The 20,195-nt window shown below is 45.8% G+C and overlaps 1 pseudogene; it reads left to right on the forward strand.

Annotated features, from left to right (window-relative positions):
• Positions 1-183: 183 nt before the first annotated feature.
• LOC145494012 (uncharacterized) lies at positions 184-843 on the forward strand (annotated as a pseudogene).
• Positions 844-20,195: the final 19,352 nt, after the last annotated feature.

Consider the following 20,195-nt stretch of genomic DNA (forward strand, 5'->3'; position numbering starts at 1 on the left):
AAATTCGCGAAAACACAGAGAGCCGCTCCTGCCAAGAGTCGAGCCAAGAAAAAACCCATCTGTTTCAATCGTAGAGTCACCCTATTGGGTCTGTTGAAACGCATCCCTGCCATCAAGACCCCCATGGCCAAGTTGTTCGGATAAAAAACGGAGCGTCTCGAGACCCTTGACCATTTCAAGATCATGGAACGACGCAAAGCGTTTCAATTTCACACTCCGTCGAGTTTGTTGATAGCGGGTCCGTCGGGGTGCGGTAAGACGGTGTTCACCACCAAACTGCTCTTGTAGAACGGCGACTTGTTCCAACAATCACCTAAGAGTATTCATTACTGCTACGGATCGTGGCAAGATGGTTTCCAAAAGCTCAAGAAGGGTGGGGTCAAGTTTTACGAAGGCATCCCCGACAGCGAACAGTTACTCCGATGGTTTCCTGGAGGGGGCGTGTTGGTCTTGGACGATCTGATGGACGAGGGTGGTAACGACAAGCGCGTGTTGGATCTCTTCACCAAACATTCGCATCATCGGAACATCACGGTGATTTACTTGTGCCAGGATCTATTCCCTAACGGAAAATTCGCCAAGACCATTTCCCGCAACGCTCATTACATCGCGGCTTTCAAGAACCCTCGGGATCAGTTGGGGATACGAAATCTATTACTGCAATCGTTTCCCACGCAATGGCAGGAGGTGTTGGACACGTTTCGAAAGGTCACCGATCGACCTTACGGTTACATGCTATTGGATCTTCATCCGGCCAGTCAGGACGATCAACGCGTTCTCAGTCACGTATTAAAAGACGAAGGATTCGTACGATGCCATCAGTTTGCGACACCGTCATGTTGAGGAGCGAGGTCGAGTGGTTTCCGCTGTTCATTGTCATTTGTAAAACCAGACTCAAATACTGCATGAATCCCCATGAAACGGACTACGAGCCGATGAGACAGGTCACAGAATGCGAGAATTATCGTGAAGTACGGTCCATCATAAACGCATATAATGGGGAGGGTTTCGATGATTTGGTTCATACCCAAAGAGTACTCGCTGAGAAGAAGATGGAAAGAGAAAGGGGAAGAGAGAGAAATGAGTTCTGGTGGTGATGACGAGTTCAACTTCTCGGCTCTGGAGGATTATTCGCCTTGGACTCCATTGGCTCGAACGAGTACTCCGATTCCGCCTGCAACGGGTGTGGGACTAAGCCTGAACGCTCTTTCACCGCTATCGTCACTGTCGACACCACCCCTGCGAGGGGCCTCGGCCGTCGGGGTAGGCACTCCTGGCGCGGGTACTGCACAGACCAACGTCACGGCGGGGGCTGGTAGCGCCGGTTCTGGGTCCTCACGCGCCAACGTCACAGCAGGTGTCGGTAGCGCTGGTTCGAGTACGCCCAATTCGTTGCGTCGAATGGCAGGACGTCCACCCGCAGTGACAGACGCCACACCTTTGGCACGAGCTGTTCGAGGAGGGAAACGACCGAGACGCGTCCCACGTCAAAATACGGCGACGTCCCCCAGTGATGCAGGGAGCCGCAGAAGAAGGAGCGCCAGTGGTAGCGGTGGTGGAAGAGGCAGAGGTAGAGGATGCGGAGGCGGAGGTGGAGGTGGAGGTGGAGGTGGAAGTGGTAGTGACTCCACACCGCCTTCGTCGATTAGATCGGGTCGCGGAGGAGGAAGAAGAAGGCGAGGTACCCGTGTTCTCGACCAAGCCCAGATGCAGCAACAATTGGAAGAGATTTTGCGCCAACAACAACAGACGGCTGCGGGTCGTCGAATCGCAGGCATCACAACCACGAATACGATCACGACTACCTATAAGAACGGACAACGTCCTACGGTGACTCGCAATTCGACCAGTGTGCGTAACTGAGAACATCATGTTGAGAAGCGAAGTCAAGTGGTTCCCCTACTTCTGCATCTATGCCGATGCTCTCGCTCTTACTGGGATGCGACCAGCATGGATCACGAAGACATGAAACGTATCGCGGACGAGTGCGATAGTTACAGACAAGTCCAGGATATCCTGAACCAATCCGTAGAAACTGCCTTCAATGACGAGATCTGGGAATGCGAGCAACAAGCTAAAAGGATCGAACGTCCCGACAGAAAGTCAGACTACGTTTGGCACTGGTTGGAAAAGAGTCATGAGTACTTCGGTCTGTTTATTGGATGAACCTTTTACCACCTTGGTGGATTTGGACGTGTTGAGACGTTTGGACGGTTTGTACGCTTTCTATCACAAGTATTGGTGGTGTCGAAGGCAGATGTTCGGTTACTACAAATTGTGTAACGCCATTCTCAACGGACTGGCCTTACTGGTCGTGGCAGCAAGCATCGTCGTGGGATCCGTGTGGAAAGACGGGTACACGGTGGTAGTATTGACGGCTTTCGCCACCGCGCTGAAAAGATGGAACGATTTCAAAAAGTATTCGCTCAAGATGGACATGACCCAATTCGCTTACACGACGTACGAAAAGACATTGACTGAACTCAGGAACTACGCTCTGGGTGGAGTGGAGGAATTGGATGGATTTTTGATCAAGATGCAAACGTTGGACGACGTGGTGACGGATTTCACACCTCCCACTTACGACCGATACCTTCGAGACTACGAAAAACGATTCGTTCACGCGCCTCTATAAAAATGGACACGTGATCCCTTCGTGAATCATTCAAGTGCGTGTCTTAACCCGACATGGTGAGGAGAAGGCGAAGGAGACGGCGAGTAGGAATACGCAGAAGGAGGATCCAAAGGGGAAAAGGTTTTTTTGGCAATTTGAAAAAAGCATGGAAGTTGTATTCAGATGTTCGAAGAAGAAGCAGAGCGGTGCAGAGAGACTCTATAAAAAGGACACGTGATCACCTACCTACGTCATTCAAGTGGAAAAGTGCGTGCGTGCCAGAACACGACATGGTGAGAAGGCGAAGGAGACGGCGAGTGGGAATACGTCGAGTAGGAGGAAGAAGGAGGGTCCAAAGGGGAAAGGGTCTTGGTAAACTGGTCGGCACCGTAGCCAAGACGGTGTTGAGCCTTCTCCAAGACTTGTGAATAAAAGAGCGCGACGAGTCAACCGGACGTTAGACGTGAACGATGAAGCGGTTGCGACGACAACGTCGTTTCTTGACGAGCGTCCTGAAAGAAGCCAATCGAAATAAACGTCAACAGATGTTGCATTACGCTGACAGAGATCAGATCAACGCCATCAGCGAGATGGTTCTCAATTTGCTGAAAAAGAGGATCCCCATCAACGCAACGACTTATGGGAAACTGAAAAGACATAAAAAGGTTTTGCGCGAGGTGGGTAGACGCAAAAACTCCCTCAAGCGTCGAAGAGAACATCTCCTCACCCAAAACGGAGCGGGGTTCTGGAGCGGATTACACGGTTGTTTCAAAGCATGTTGTGTACGGTGAAAGGACGCAACGAAAACGGTTACCCGCTGGAGGGTGTCGACGTCATACCCAATTTCCCGCCGAGAGAAGAAGAGTCCAACACCATTCCTAAACTCGTGCAGTTGTTGCAAGAGGCCAACCGTCGCGAATCCCGATGGAAAGACTCGTCCGAGTACTGGGGGAAGAAGTACCACGACCTGTATCAAGAGTACATGGCTTTAAAGTTCGGTGACTTCTGCCAAACCTGTCAAACGAAACGAGATACCACACTGCTCGGTGGGTGCATCGAGTTGTGCAGGGAGTGCGGTAAAGGCAAGCGAACCGTTCAAAGTCTTGAACTTGAGTTGGAAAAGAAAGACGAATCTATACGGTACTGGCAAGACTGTTACGAGACGGCCTTGAGAGAATTGTCCGAATTTCCTGACACGACCCTGAGTCAGCCGAAGGCATGAACGAAGTCGTGATGGTACCCGTTCAAGAATTCAATCGTTTGCAAGATTATTACAAGGGTAAGATCACCCAGAGCGCCTTGTTGAACAAAGCGGGACGTTTGGCCGCCGAAGAAGATCTCATCTTGAAAGACAAACGTATCCCCGCCAGCATGACCATCAAGGTGACCAAACCCATGGCAAACGAAGAAGTCAAACTAGTGAAACGTATACGGACGGGTATACGCGGCACTCCCACGTACCAAGGGACGACAGAACCCGAAGGCATGGCCGACGCACCCGTCGAACGTCTGTTGAAACAGATCATCAAGGGAGTCAACCAGCCCCCCGCAGCACGAGCCCCCGTGATCATCAAGCAAGAACCCGCTACACCTTCCACGTCAGGTCTCAAAAAGGAATTTACAAAAACATCCACAAGCAAGAAACCACCCGTTCCACCCAAACCGTACACGACAGGTAAAAAGAAAGCCATGTCCGAATCGCAAAAACAGTTCTTAAGATCCATCGGTGTCGCCGAGAAATACATAGACGACGACGGTGGTTACAGTCCCAAAGGCAAGGGCAAGGGCAAGACGTACAAGAAGGCCAAGAAGACAGAGGCAGAAAAGTTACAAGAAGGATGGGAAGATTTCGAACCCTGGAGAAAGGGACTGAAATATGACTCCGCCTAAGACAAGAAACGTTGGAAATTGTAAACTTTATTGTTGATGTTGTAATCATTAAATTACACACTTTGTTGTTTTTCAAAAAAGAGAGTCTCTTTTTTCTTCACGTCTCGCACGCCATGCCGTTGTGGTACAGAGTATCCGAGGCATTCGATGTCACAAACAAACGTTCGATCCTTATTTGGTCCCCGAACGTAGACGAAGATATAAATAACAACCTAAACCTAATCGTGGAGGTGAATTCGAACACTCTAAAAGGGGTATTAAAATAAAACATGCGATACACCTCCATGCGTATATGATCGTACGAAATGACACTGAGGGGGAAGAACGCGGTGCCGTGAATGTACATTGGACTTCGTCCCTCCGTGGATCGCGCAAAGGCCTCCATCTCGCGGTAGTACTGGAACCACACTGTGACAGGAAGGGGATAAGGCAAATGATTCCACGAACGCGTCAACGAATTGTGCGTCTCGAAGGGTTTTCCATTGTCTCTCATATTGGCAATGTCGTCATGAATCATTCTGCGATGAACGGCCACTGCGAAATGAAAAAATAAAAAAACAGTGTCAGGTCCATAGTCCGTCCTCATGGTAAAGCGAGGGGCCACCAGGAAAAGGTAATAGACACAGCTCCCGAATCTCAATATCCCTTTGTCCTTCTACGCGTCTAAAGAAGAGTCTGAACCTTTGAATTCGAATCAAGTTATACGTATAGTAAGGAGTGTTGTAAATGAACAGACGGTACAGATAACTTCTAATCTCTCGGGTCGGTTCCACTGGGAGACGCACACAACCGTGAATGTACAGGTCTCGATCCCGATACAGAGTCACGAAATTTCTGATAAAGGTATAATAACGTCGCCAAATGCCTGGGTCCAAGGCATACGGTAAATCATTCCACAGGTACGACCCCTCGTGATGACAGTGATTAGGTCTATCCTCACTACGATATCGCTCCAACTCTCGATCCAATCTAACTAAACCCTCATCATCACCTGACTTTAACGGGGCCTCGTCATAATCATCTTCCTCCATTTCCTCGTCGGTTTCCAACACGACCTCAGGCTGAATATCGTCGATCACGCGTCGGCAGTTGCCGCAGTTCATAACCCGTCTCTCCATCTCCTGGTAACAACGTCGATGCATGAACACACCGCAGCAAGGAGTACGTTGGCACACTGCCAGAGAATCAATGTGGATATCTCTCTGACAAATAAAACACACTTGTTGAAGCAACGTTTCTTCGGGTAGACGACCCTGAAGGCGACGACTACGTCTCGGTGGTTCATCGTCGTGTGATCGTGCACGACGACGAACACCTACTCGTCTCGGTGATTCTTCGGGGGACTGACTTCGAGTGCGGCGGCGTAGGTGGCTGCTGCGCCCAGATTCAGTCGACATGTCCGAAAAAAACTGAAAAACGCCGAATGCGTTTGCCTCGCTTTATGTCAGTCATGCACCAATCAAACGAAAAAAGCCGACATCACGTGTGCAGGGTGGACCCAGGGGATAGGGGGGTATTCCCCTTACCACTCCCACTCACGGCAGGAGACTGGAACCAGGTCGAGTGCAACCTGGGATCCAGTTTTACCGTAAGTATAAAAAGATCGGCTCGAACCGTTCACGGCACTCTGAGTTTTTGACTTGTATCGAACGCTGAAAATCATGGCACAGGAGATGAACCAACAGATGGATCAACATGAAGAAGCAGTGAGTATCTGAAACTTAATGGATGAAATAACGTGCACCCTATGCGACCAAGTCATCCTTAGAACCGAAACCTGCGCTCGTACCAAGTGCTGTCGTTATCACGTGCATTACGATTGCTACGTCCCTGTTCGGTCCCTTTGAGGACGATGATGTTGTTTAAAAATAAAAATAGATGTTTGTGACATTGTCTCATTTCATGTCTTTTCACAGAACAGACGGACCCACGACGAAGCCTTCTTCGACGACGATGACGATGACTGGATATTTGATCCGGCTCTCGACCGAGTGATGATCCAAACCGGAGGTGGTAGCAATGCAAGACCACTCCTAGAATTTGAATTAAGACCCGTAGGCGCTCGACGTAACTGGAGAAACGTCCTCAACAAACAACGATTCGAAGCCACGCTCAGACAACACAGAGACGTGACTCCCAGGGACAATCTGGGTCAAGAATTGACTCATGCCCTTCAACGATCCATCGAGCAACAAATCGCTCAGGATCCTACCCTGACACCCAACTCCACGGTCCATTTCACCATGCAGTCCAGTGCCTTCACGCACGCCTTTCAATCCACCACCCTTCACCATCCAAAACAAAGACAATCTCTGCTGCGCTCGCGCCATCGTCACCATGAAAGCTCTGGTAGATGCAAACGGGAATTCGCGAGACCAAGATTACCACAATCTCAAACAGGGGCTACCCGTCCAAGAGCGATTGGCCAAAGAACTCTACCGTCTAGCCCACGTCCCCGAAGGACCTTGCAGCATTCCAGAACTGCAGCAGTTTCAGGCCGCGTTACCTGGGTACCAACTCAAGGTCCTTTCCATCGATCCACCCCACATGCTCATCTACGCGGGACCCGAACCCTCGGACAAGATCATTCGTCTCGTCAAAGAAGACAGTCACTACGACGGATGCAATTCGTTTAAGGGATTCATAGACAAATCCTACTTCTGCGACGAATGCAATCGAGGATACGATCACGACGACTTTCAAAATCATCCCTGCGACGGTAAATGGTGTCCCGCCTGCAAACGAAAGGAATGCCCCGATTTCATCGAAGCCAAACGACCCCTAGCACGAGGCAAGTTTCCCGAACCCACCTCGATCTGCCGATTGTGCCACAGAAAATTCTTCGGAGCCCAATGCTACAACTACCACCTGCAACGGCGGAGCCTCAACATCCCATCCATCTGCGACACTTACAAAAAGTGCCCGGACTGTTGCCACGTCTACGAACCAAAGGATAGGAACAGTCGAGGAGGTGCCCGTCGTGTCCCCGATCACGTGTGCGGATGGGGCGAATGCCACATCTGCGAAAAGAAAGTCTTTCTGCCGACGCACCGATGTTACATCCAACGCATCCCCGAAGACGAAGACGAACCCAAAAAGAAACGCGTGGCACGCGACGAACTCAAAGGTCGACCCTTCGAAGAACCCGAACCCGATGATCCAGACACACGCGTCTGGGTGGACAGAGATCCGCCCCTTCAAGTATACTGCGACTACGAAGCCATCACCAACGCCGAAGGGAATCAGACACCCATTCTACTTTGCCTAGAAGACGATGAAGAGGATCAATTCTGCTCCTTCTACGGTCCCACATGCACCGCTGACATGTTCGACCACCTCGAATCCCTCGCCGTCGACGTGGACGGAGACGATCGGGACGTCATCGTCATATTCCACAATCTCAAAGGCTACGACGGGATGTTCATCTTACAACACTGTTACGCCACGCATCGAGAAGTCACGGACCAAATCACCGTAGGCACCAAGATACTGTCCCTGAGATCCGACAGACTGACCTTCAAAGATTCCCTATGCTTTCTCCCGTTCCCGCTGGCCAACTTTCCCGCCACCTTCGGAATCCACGAACTGTGCAAGGGATTCTTCCTGCACAAATTCAACACACTAGAAAATCAAGAGTACGAAGGACCCATGCCACCGCGAGACATGTACGATCCAGACGGCATGTCCGCCAAAAAGAAAGCCGAATTCGAACAGTGGTACCAAGAGAAAGTCAATGATAACTACCATTTCGTTTTACGGCAAGAAATGGAAGCCTACTGCGAGTCGGACGTCAAACTACTCAAAGCAGGCTGTCAAAAGTTCCGGCAAGAATTCAAACAAAACGCCGACTTTGACCCCATGGAGAAATGCGTCACCATCGCCTCCGCCTGCAACCGATTCTGGCGCAAGAAACTCGTCCCGCCCAACACCATCGCCTCCAGACCACCTCAAGGATGGCACGGGGCCAGATCCAATCAGTCCGTCAAAGCCCTGAAATGGCTAGCCTGGCAAGAACACTTGTTACAACACACAGCTCAAGGCGATCGTATACGCACCGTGCGAAACGGAGGTGAAGTCCGACTAGCCAATCACCTCGTGGACGGGTACGATCCCACCACTCGAACCGTCTACGAATTCCACGGATGTCTATGGCACGGATGTCCTCGCTGTTTTCCCCGACAACGCGACCGATATCCCATCTGCCACACCGATCGCACGCTACAGGAAGTCTACGAGTCCACGCTCAAGAAACACGACCTTCTCAGTCGCCAAGGCTACCAGCTCCACGTCAAGTGGGAATGCGACTGGGACCTAGAAGTCAAAACCGACCCAGATCTCCGCCGGTTCCTAGACACGTTCCAAATCGTCGAACCGCTCGAGCCACGAGAAGCCTTCTTCGGAGGGCGCACGAACGCTGTCAAACTGCATCACGTGACCAATACGGTCCAAGGAGAAAAAACCAAGTACGTCGACGTGACGTCGCTCTACCCCTGGGCCAACAAGGAAGGCGAATACCCCGTAGGACACCCGCAAGTCATCGTCAACCCACAAGATCAAGACATACACCACTACTTCGGAATGGCCAAAGTGGACATACTGCCGCCTCACGAACTATACCACCCCGTTCTACCTTTTCGGCACGGAGGTAAACTCACCTTCCCACTCTGCCGCTCGTGCGTGGAACACGAAATGACCAAACCACTCCTAGAGAAATCGCATCACTGCCCTCACACGACCGAGCAACGCACGGTACGAGGGACCTGGTGCACACCCGAAATCCAGAAAGCCGTTGCCATGGGATACACGCTCAACAAGATACACGAAGTACACCATTTCCCGCCAGAACAACGCCGTAAAGGACTCTTCGCCGATTACGTGAACACCTGGCTAAAAATTAAACAGGAATCCGCTGGCTACCCTAACTGGTGTAACACCCCCGAAGACAAGGCACGGTACGTTCAACAATACCAACAGAAAGAAGGCATCGCTCTCGATCCAACCATGATCCAGAAAAATCCCGGACGCAAAGCCACCGCCAAACTCATGCTCAACTCCTTCTGGGGCAAGTTCGGCGAAAACCTACACAAACCCACCACCCAAGTCGTCTACAACGCGGCGCAACTCTTTGCACTCGTTTCCAACCCCCTCAACGTCATACGACAAGTCAGAATAGCCAATGACGAAGCGCTAGAAGTCGTCCACGCCGAACTCAAAGACAACCAACCCGACAACGGACGAATCAACATCTTCGTCGCCGCTTTCACCACCTGTTGGGTTCGTCTCAAATTATACAGCTACCTGGAACACTTGAAACAACAAGTTCTCTACTTTGACACCGACTCCGTCATCTACTCGCACAAACCAGGCCAAGCCGATGTTCCCCTAGGCGATTACCAGGGCGAAATGACCAACGAACTCGACGAGGGCGATTTCATCACCGATTTCACTGCCGCTGGACCCAAAAATTACGGATACAGAACCCACCAAGGCAAAGTCTGCTGCAAAGTCAGAGGCTCCTCACTCAATGTACGAGGATCCAGGCAACTCAATTATGACGTCATGCGACAAAATCTACTCGACGAACTCACACAACCTCTCGAGCAACGACGCAACATCAATGTCGTCAATCCCAACTTCTTCTGGAGAAACCCAGCCACCAAACATCTCAAAGTCATCACACGGACTAAACGATACGGACTCGTCTTCGACAAACGCGTCGTAGACACGAACACTTTCATGTCGTTTCCATACGGATACACACCCATGTAATTTTTCACTTCCTGTAATCAATAAAAATCAATTTTTAAACTTACTTCCGGTCTCTCGCCTTATTTGGGCATGCGCGAGCTGTGACGTCATCCATAAACAGGTCATGTGACAAAACCCACTTTGGGCGCCATGTTTGCGTTTCAAAGTGGCCATCTTGGATTTGAAAATTTAAGAGAATGTATGGGAAAAGATTGGTCACGTGGTATAATCCCTGCACGCTGATTGGTTACTGCCCCTATGAGCGTGCTTCACTACTTATAAAGAATGGAACGAAGAGCGGCGAAGACTAATAATAATTTAGTGTATTTTCGCTCGTCGGGTTAAACTCCTTCACTAATGCGCAGGCTCTTTGGGTTCGTCTCGCGATTTGCCAGCGAAGTTTTAAGTTTGAGCACATAAAGACGACTTTCTGGGGTCTTTATTAATGTTGATATGTCAAAATAAGGAATAAAACTTTTAAGTCAGCTTCCCGGATCCTTTTCCCTTTGGAAGAGTTTCCATAAGATCGAAACCATCAAAACGACACCAACTATTTAAAGAGCAACAACAATAGCCTTATTAGACATTCAGGCTAAGATGTATTTCAGAGACAGACTGTACTTGTTACAATGTAATAAGGTAAAGGAAACAGAATTTCGAATTAGTTTCGATCGCTAATGATTACCTGTCTATCTATTTCCTCATTCTGTTCGTTTTTGAGTAGTAGAAAGCTGTTTGAGATTCCCCACTTTTGTTTATTTTGTTTTAAAACCGTCCGGATATAGACATGACAGATCCAGAAGTGACAAGTAATAAAATTGTAGTGACTGAAAATGTATGCCTTTCTGAGCATTACAATACCGACGGCTAAGACCAACAAAGTACGATGACCGAAGGAGCTGGAGGGATATATAACTAGTAGTCATGTCTTTATTGATAAACGCAAAGCAAACTAGATTTCTTCATATACGTGTTTCTGGTTCAGGCCAAAACTTTCCTCCGGTACTTATCAGAGAGTACGTCGCCTAGGTAACAACCTGGACTTTAACCCTGTTTAAGCTATGCACTGATTGATCCGGGCTCGTACCGGGCTTGGCCAGATTAATAAAGACTTCAAATCCCTTCTCATCAGTTGCTCGCACCTCATTCGACGTGAAGGAGTAGAAGGGATGTGACTGCGGTTCTTGACGAAAACGGGATTCTCTCGACTCAACAGAAGTATTGAGAAACTCAGTAAGTATGAGATTCATGTAGAGTAGGGTATCTGGATAAATGGGACTAGTATATAGGTGACTCACGATCAGTTGTATGAGAATGGAGTTCAGCCGCGTAAACATGCCTCGTGACAAAATAGGGCAATTGAATGGAAAAAGAACTTCATATACCGATGAAAATTTGAGCATGGCTTGACTGCTTGGGAGCCGACTGATAAATGATGAAATAGGGGCACGCAACGGATCTGTTCCTTGAGATATCTGTTACTTCGCCGATTTCTTGCTGGCTGGCAAGCCCACGGAAACTGGTTATCCCCCCTAGGATGTACTTGCTGAATGGTTAAATTTTGTTTGTTTGATTCTCCCCGACGCAACCCCCACGCCCCCAATTTTGTTGTGCGTGTGTAAATTAGGGTGTTGTGTCTGCTAACTGGCAGATTCTTACAAGCAGGGTCGCTATGAATCAGAAGTTAAGTCAATTCTGATGAGAAAAAAAGAAATCCTTACAGTTATGCATTTTCCAGCCATTGGAAAAATCGTTTTAAAAATGCTTATTTATTCCTCCTTCGTGGCCATGAACTAGGCAATGGTCCCAGCTCAATTATGACGACTTTGATAGCTCGTGGCATGCCCCTGCAGGAACTCCGAAGCGCAAGATGAAACAATGCGTAGATTTGTCGGTAGTTCATGAAAGAATATTTTACTTCAGATTGAGACTTTGGTCTTTTTATTCAGCGGTTTACCTTTTAAACGCACGTCCTGAGATTGAGCACGGTTCAGGTTTTACAGCGGTTTTTGCCCTGGTCCCAATTACGGAATCCTCCGCTACTCGCCGAGTTTTTTGAAATAATTAACCTACTCAAAATTTTTCGAATACTCTGCTTTCTATTTAGCGTGAGCATTTTTCATTTCCCTGTTACTGAAGCGTCTGAAACGAAGCTGAGTGGCACAAAAAAAACAAACAAACAAACAAACAAACAAGCATTTGTCTTGGCATGCAAGATCTCCTTAAAATGACCATTACGTCATTCACGCAATTCCCTCTGACAGCTTTCTAGCAGCCTGATAGTATCAGCGCTCTAACTACAATTTTCCGAATATCTCTCTCTTTTTAGTGTAAAATGACCAACTCATCGACCAGACGCAACTTTCAGGGTACTGGCCAATAGCAATAGAATCGCAAAGATATTCCGGAATATTCTGCTGTTCATTTCAGTGTCAAATTTAAAGTTTGGTTCGTAGTCTAACCTGTCATAACTCGTAGGATTTATAAATAAACACCACAGTGCGTCATATAAGAACGTTTCACTCAAGGATTTCCAGCAGATCGTGCCAATTGCTAATTCTTCCCCTTTCTGGTTCAGTTTTTGGTCATTTATTGAAATATACGAAAAGAGTTAACACCTAAAATAGGCCTGGAATGTTTATTGTGTTGTACCCAATCACCCGATCTTCAGACCACAGGAAACAGATTGGTTTTCATGGGTCACGGAACTAATTTCAAGATACACCCTCCTTCTTTTCATATTACGGAAATTCTAAGTAATTGCTACACGTATTCCTTTGTATCGAGAACTACATCCCATAATTTAAAGTTGTCTTTAGTTGAACAAGAGTCTCCATTCATTTTGGCAAACGATTCCAATCCCTGTTGCCGAAATAGACTGTGCAACCTAACACTAAACACCACAGCGCAAGGAATGTGTCTGCTCTCGGTTTGCATACAATCAGCTAAAAATTGCAGTATGCGTTCAGTTTCATCCATATCTCCCTTAACGTTTCGCTATGCTTTATTTACGGCCTTACCTCTGTTAATATTGCGAAGATCTAAATGTTTGCATTACGTACTAACTATACGTTGTATTTTAGTATAAATCTACTAGCGTTCTATCACGAATACCTTTCTCTGATTGGCTACGTTACTCGCTACCTATTAAACAATTAGATTACGAGCTCGAGATAGACATCTAGAGCTCATAATCTAATTGTTTAGTAGATATATGAGTAGCCTAGCAGTCTGCGCTTGTTAACAAACTGGCTACCGCTCCTTTGCGCTTTCGAAAGTTCTGTGAAGAGGATTTAGATAAAGTTTTGAACGACTAGATTAGACTATGAGCTCGAGATTTCTATCGCGTGATATCTATCACGCATAGAAATCGAGAGCGAATAATCTAATTGTTTAAGTATAAATCTACTGGTCTATTAGGTTGTGAGCTCGAGATTTCTATCGCGTGAAGCCCTCGTCAACTATCGGGCGATAGAAATCTACAGCTCATAATCTAATTGTTTAGTAGATATATGAGTAGCTTTGCAGTGTGCGCTTGATAACAATTCAAACTGGCCACCGCTTCTTTGCGCTTTCGAAATGTCTGTGAAGAGGATTTAGATACCATTTTGAACGACTAGTAGATTTATACCAAAACAATCAGATAATTCGATATCGACTTCTATGTGTGATAGTTGGCTCGGGCTGCGCCTTCGTCGACTATCACGCGATAGAAATCAAGAGTCCATAATCTAATTGTTACATATTGTATTATCAGGCTATGCCGAATTTTCTTCACACATACATATGCTATTTACCGGAAGATAAAACGAAAATTGATCAAATCTGTCTTGTAACAAACAATCAGTGTTCACGTTTGCTAGTTGCGGTGCGATTAAAATCCGAGAACGCTAGCTTACCTTGCAGTTTCAAACATAAACTTGTGATCTGGCCTAACTTCCAATTTCTGGGTCTCTCTTGTGACTGGTTATAACACAATATATAACCATTCAACAAACATACTCAAAGCCATGACTGAACTTGGGGTAATAGGCTTGTAAGGATTACGTTATGGGTAGGAAAAATTTTACCCGGTCACGCAAGCCTCAGCAAGTCCCTATTGAACTTTAGGTAGTGTAGCAGTTCTCGTAAGCTTGTAATTCTATTTGTCGTCATTGCAGCAGCTGTTATTTTCTTGGGGCTAGGGGGCATTGTTTCTGTTGTTTGTTCTATTGCTCTCTCGAAGGGTTTCAGGCCATTCATGTGAGACCTTACGAGAGCTGCAACATGCAGAACTTTAGTCGCGAGGTTGCAAGCCTTTCTCCCAGTGGTGATCAAATCAAAAGGTTATCCCTCTTCATAATTGGCTGTTCTTGATCTTCTGAAAGGCACATGAGATGATGAAACAAACAAAAAAGTGGCATACGGGGCGATAGCCGAGTGTGTCACTGATGTTCTTGCCAAATTGTGACGTCGATCTTCTGTGATCTATTACTGAACAGACGCACGGCAACATGGAATCTGCTTGTTTTATATAATAAAGAAACAAAAAATGTTAATAACGTGATCTATACGTCTGACCTCCAATAGATAATAATTGAGAACCAATCAAAATGCGAGAATAATTTGACTTATATGAAATTACATGTACAGGTGTAGGCTGTGGTCTCGTCTTTATTGACATCTATAGCTGGCAATCTCGAGCACCATCACTAATAAAAATAATTTTACGATGTCAAAAGAAATGCAAGATCTGTAGTGAGTATTTCCATGCAGCTTATTTTAACACTACTATTGTAAGTTTTTAAAAATAGTTATGTTTGTTTTGTTTTTGTTGTAGGATCTCTACTAAAGCTTTTAGTGATCAAAATGCGAGGTCATGAAGGTTGCTCGTTTCCCGCTTTTGACAACTCTTTTTGTAGTGGTTATGGCCGGATACGTCATTAGCCATTTAAGGTTGCGACCTCGAGGGTAAATGTTCTCGAATTTTCCTATTACGCTGTCATCACTGTTAAAGGATCGAACCAAATCGATTGATTGATCAAATCAAAATAGATACATACCGTAAATCCTCAATTAGCGCCCGGGACGCTTATTTCAAATTTAGGAGAAGATGGGGGCGCTTATTCAAGAGGAGCGCTTAACCGAGGTGAGGGGAAGGGGGACGCTTATTTAATTTTTTTTTCCAAATCGTGGCCTGACATGATCAATTTTTTTTGATACATCATCTGCGCGTTACAACAACATAAGCTGTTTATCAACATAAAAAACTGATCCTTCAGTTAAAATCGCGGCACCGTTAGTACTTAACGTGTTCAACGTGTTCACTTGACGTGTTCTCAAACTGAAACAATGTACAAACCTAATACTGCACGACGAAAACTATACATCCTTTGTTGGTTCAGTACTCGTCCAAAAAATGAACAATGGTGAGGGGGGAGGGGGTGTGCGCTTATTCGAGGGGGGCTCTTATTTTAAATTTTGGCCGATAGGAAGTGCCCTTATTCGAAGGAGTCGCTTACTCGAAGGGGGTGCTAATTCAAGGGTTTACGATACTTTACAATTAAAGAAGAGCAATGCAAAAAACTTGGTTCTGTGAAACACACACACACACACCAAACAAAAAACAACAAATGTAGCAAATACCATGCTTTGAATTACGTTACTGCAATTTTTCGCCATATAGTATCATCTTTATCCATCCCAAAGACTGATTCTTTGAAGATCTTTTGGGAAGGTGATACTCTCCGGGTCTACTCAAACGGCTACCGTCAAAAAAATTACTAAACTTGAAGTAATTGAAAGAATATACTGATACTATTGAATAATTTGATATTTTTCTAGAAAACTATTTGCAGCGAGCGAAAATGAAAATAGAAGCCGTTGATGTTTACATTCCATATTAAATATTGTTCATTCGATGTTTCAGTTGTTAATTTATTGTTACGCCTTGGAACATATGTTATCACGCACTTTTTTTCCGGTTTAATCATCATCACTTTAAATGTGAAAGTCGCAAAACTGAATGAGACCTGGCTAAAATGCCTTTGAAAAAATTGACAAGTACGATATCCCATATTTCCATGACCTTTTTGCAATGGAATCTTAGAAGCTTTGAATATTCACTAAATTCAGCAGAATAAATGAATCCATGGAGGTGCCTCAGTAAGGTAAGGTTTAAAATTCAAGACTCACCGAGGCACTGAAATCCTTGTTGGATTTAATTAAACGATGTTAGAGGCCTGACGACACATGAAATCGAGTTTGACGTGGTATGAGCCCTTCAATAATCGTTCATTGCCATTTTCCTTTTTTACTGAAGGCATGATCAATAATCCATGCAATTCCGATAATTTTAAGTTTTTTTTTTTTTGCAATTGACTAGCCTTCAGTTGCATTAAACCTGCGTTCCGGCGCTGTAGTATTTTACACAGGGTTAGGAACCAGTTGGCCCTCTGCTCGATTTCTTTTTTGTTGTCCAATTAGAATGAAAATTATTTTTAGAGGAAAAACGTTTCAACAGGAATAAGCCAAAGGTGGATGCTACGAGGCCGTGGGCCAGTCCTCGTTTAACAGATTTACAAATAAGAAGGCAATTAATTCAAGTTCTGGAAAGAGACGCTCTATATACTAAAGGTGCTTCCAGCTAAATACAGTTACATCTACTTGTGATTTTGCAGGCGGATGATACGCCTGGTCAGTCTATCTGTATGCCACTTTGTCAAGCAAAGAGCTGCAATGGATAGGTCAGGATATATATAAGTTATTTGCCGATTAGAAGGTCCGTATAGTGAAAAACTGTGACCGAGGCTTTGGGTATTTTCAATGCCGAGGTCACAGTTTTTCACTGACACGGACCTACCATAGCCGGTAAATGGTTCAAAATTGAATTGAATTTTTCCCCCATCTTTCTCAAACCCTTGTGAAATGTTCGTGGCTAGTCTCACGCGGTGTTTCGTCTCGGCCAAGAGACTCTTCAGAGACCTTTAGAATTCAAAGGCAAACTCGTTGAGCATCACGCCCAAAGTCCCGTTCGAAAATTCTTGCTGTTGCCAGTCTGGCCCTCTATCGCAGAAGGATTCCCAACCGTACGATAGAGGGCCAGACTGTCAACATCAAGAATTTGCGAACGGGACTTTGGGCGTGATGCTCAACGAGTTTGCCTTTGAATTCTAAAGGTCTCTGAAGAGTCTCTTGGGCGAGACGAAACGCCGCGTCAGACTAGCCACGAACATTTCACAAGTATTTGACAATTGTTTGCTTTTGTATAAACTTTCTCAAACCACATTTATAATTGTTGACATTTTCCAAAGACACATCGTTCGCGTTCCCTACCGTGACCGTGGTCAGAGATAGGAAAATCCAGACCGCGCCAAGAATCAATCAGATTCCAAGCTGATTGATTGTTTCAAACCAATCACTCGTTACCGCGCCCTGTTGGAACAAAATACACAGTTTATTATCTATTTTTGTAGTCGACGCATTTTAAGCTCTGAATTTTAATGAAGTAGTAAGATTTGTTTTTCCTCTTGTTAGGGAAATATCAAAGTCTTCCACATGACGCCCTTGTGGCTTGAAACGCACGGGTCTTGCATCGCTCTCGAAGGCACAGCATCCGCTGCTGAAATCACTTTCAACGCGGGCTCATTAGCACTGGCTGCACTGCTCAAGGTTCCATTGATACCCGCAGGTGTCTTAACAGATACCTTACCGCTGACTGATGAGGTCACAGTCGCACATGACGTCAGCATTGGGCAAGGCACTGACAGCGATATGAAATATGGTGTGTCAGACAGTACCAGATTTATCGGCTTTGGAACATGCGGTAAGGAAAATTACCCCGATCATTTCCTTGGCTACGGAATGGAAGGCGTGTCCGGCGTCAGTTGAACGTCTATAAGACATGATCCAGTTGGTCCATAAACCAGCGACTCTTTCTACCCCGGTCAGTTTCTCTTCACTCTCAAGCTGGATGAACTCTGGGGATCGTGCTACACTGCGCATGACGCAGGCTTCGCGAGGCCCGCTGCCTACAACAACAGACTCGTTCTCAGCAAGGAACTCACTCTCGAGGTTTACAAGGGTGATGTAGGAGAGAGGGTCGGGATCAGGTTCATAAAAGTCACTGTTACAAAAGATTCTTAGGCGATAAAATGTGAGAAAAAGGTGATTTCAATCTGTACCTGATATAAATGCAATAAAATGACTTTATTGGTCACCAGTATAAGGCCTTGAATATTAAAAAGTTAATTAATAAAGGTGCACTTCAACCGACGCTCAATTGCAATTTTGGTGGAAAAGTTTCAAAACATGGTTGCCATGGCAACATAGGGTTACGTCGAGAGTAAAAAGCTATATTGGACCATATGCAAAAAAAGTTTCATCCATTAGTAAAGACTATTTAATAGAGCGGTTTTTTTAAGACCATATCCTTATTCCTGGTATTAAAAAAGTGATAAATGCTATTAATTTGCGTTTGAAAAGACTCCCCACATCATCCTCAGTTGCAAGTTAGTTCCAGTCCAATACCGAGTATACGAAAATAGTCTCTCGAGTGTCGTTAAACCAATAACAAAGCAATCAGTCTGGCCAATCAAAACCACAGACAATATCCAATGAACCAATCAGAACTCTACGGAAATACATGTAGCTGATGCAAAGCGCGGGAAAACGAGTGCGAACGAGTGACGCTTGGTCCAGTTTTACTTCAATCGGCTGAAAAAGCAGTCAGAGATTTTTCGGCCAATCGCTTAGCGCTGTAACGCAAAACCAATTACTTTTCGAAGCTCAAGTAATTATTTTTGCCGGTTTTGCATTGCAGCCGTGCGCTTGTCTGTTGCGAAAGTATTACAATTAGAGTCACTACTTTGAAGACCTATCTTGTTGAAATCAGTGTCGCTTTCATCAGGATGTCTGAAGGCAATGGAGAATGAAAATAAACAGGACTAGGCCCTGTCAAAGGCCTTATTCCCACGTTAATCCCCATCAAGTTAATTAGAGCACTCTCGCTTTTAGAAAACCTAGGAGGGTTTTAGAAATATCCAGTACCGTGACGAAGATTGCACCCACGTGGACGGCCTAAAGGCTGGTTTTCATTGATGATGGAGTCGTAGTCAGAGGCGTAATCGGAAGCGTAGAGCGTTAAAATCTAGTGAAAATCAAACTGACGGAGCTGGAAGGAGAAAACCGATTCTGCTTATGAGTCGGTCGCTTATGATCCAGTCAAAACTAGATTGTCGGAGTAGGAAGCAAAAGTGGAAGAATAAACCAATCACAATGCTCGATTTTGGGCCTTGTGATTGGTTGGTTCTTGCACTTCTGCTTCCGATTCCCACAATTCAGTTTTCACAGGATCATGAGCGACGGAGTCGTAAACTGAATCAGAAGAAATGGAAACGTTCTAATTCTTCCGACTTCTATTCCGTCGAGCTTCAGACTCCAATTTTCACTAGATCATAAGTGCTCTTGCGACTCCGACTCCGACTCCGACTCCGACTCCGACTGTGGCACTGGTAAAACCCATCCTAAAGCGGCGTTGCGAGCGTTTTTATCCCCCTCGAAAACATCTACGCTACGCGAGTGGCAGCCTTACCCACAAAAGAACTGGGTACCATGTCTAAAAATAACTTAAGAGAGATAACCTTGCGAATAAGGTCTTCATGGGGAACAATAGTCATATTCTTTATCCTTTATCCTTGGGCACACTATGGGCAAATACTCGCTCACAGATTGATCGACAAACATTAATGAGATTACAAAGTCCGATAGGTGTAGCCAATGAATACATCATTGCTATGCATAAGGTAAAGCTTATGCCCAGCCCTTAAACCTTTCTATGCTTCTCCCACCGCGGCAAGTGTAATAGACATAAACCCCACGCGCTTGCTTCAGAGAGGAGTACCTTTAAACGGCCACAAGCTTTTAATGTAACAATATTCTTCTGCCAAGATTTTAATTTAGTTAC

The sequence above is a fragment of the Orbicella franksi genome, chromosome 8 (assembly GCF_964199315.1).
Source record: "Orbicella franksi chromosome 8, jaOrbFran1.1, whole genome shotgun sequence".
Lineage (NCBI taxonomy): Eukaryota > Metazoa > Cnidaria > Anthozoa > Scleractinia > Merulinidae > Orbicella > Orbicella franksi.